Consider the following 554-nt stretch of genomic DNA (forward strand, 5'->3'; position numbering starts at 1 on the left):
CAGCTTTGTACCAGTAGACAAGGTGTGGTTGTATAATCCCAGGAAGACCAAAGAGAAGTCTCCTAAGTTGTCTTCTCCATGGGAAGGCCCACATGACATAGTGGATCGTCTCTCAGACGTGACTTTCAGAATAAAATGTGGTCGGCGAAGTAAGCCAACTATGGTGCATGTCAACTGGCTTTGGTGTTATCATGGTCCAGGAAATTTCAGTTGGAACAAAAGGAATGATGGAACAAATGATGCTACTGAAGACGTGTCACCTGAAAAAGTCACTTTCGAAAAAGAAACTACCCAATTTAGAGAAGGGAAACAGTGATGCCCTTAATGAAGTTACTACCACCGATGTGACTGTTACTGATAATAGGGCATTTCCTGATGGAGCAGATGAGCCCCATGTGAAGCAGAAGCCAATGAGATGGAGATCAGTACGGAAGAAGATGCGTCCCGTAAAATTAAGATACTTTGTTGAATTTTAATTTTGTTTTGTAAATTCTGTACATTTAATCATGTTACTGTTAATTTTATATTGGTTTAATGTAAGTGGCTATTGTTCG

This window comes from Limulus polyphemus, unplaced genomic scaffold (assembly GCF_000517525.1).
Source record: "Limulus polyphemus unplaced genomic scaffold, Limulus_polyphemus-2.1.2 Scaffold35, whole genome shotgun sequence".
NCBI lineage: Eukaryota > Metazoa > Arthropoda > Merostomata > Xiphosura > Limulidae > Limulus > Limulus polyphemus.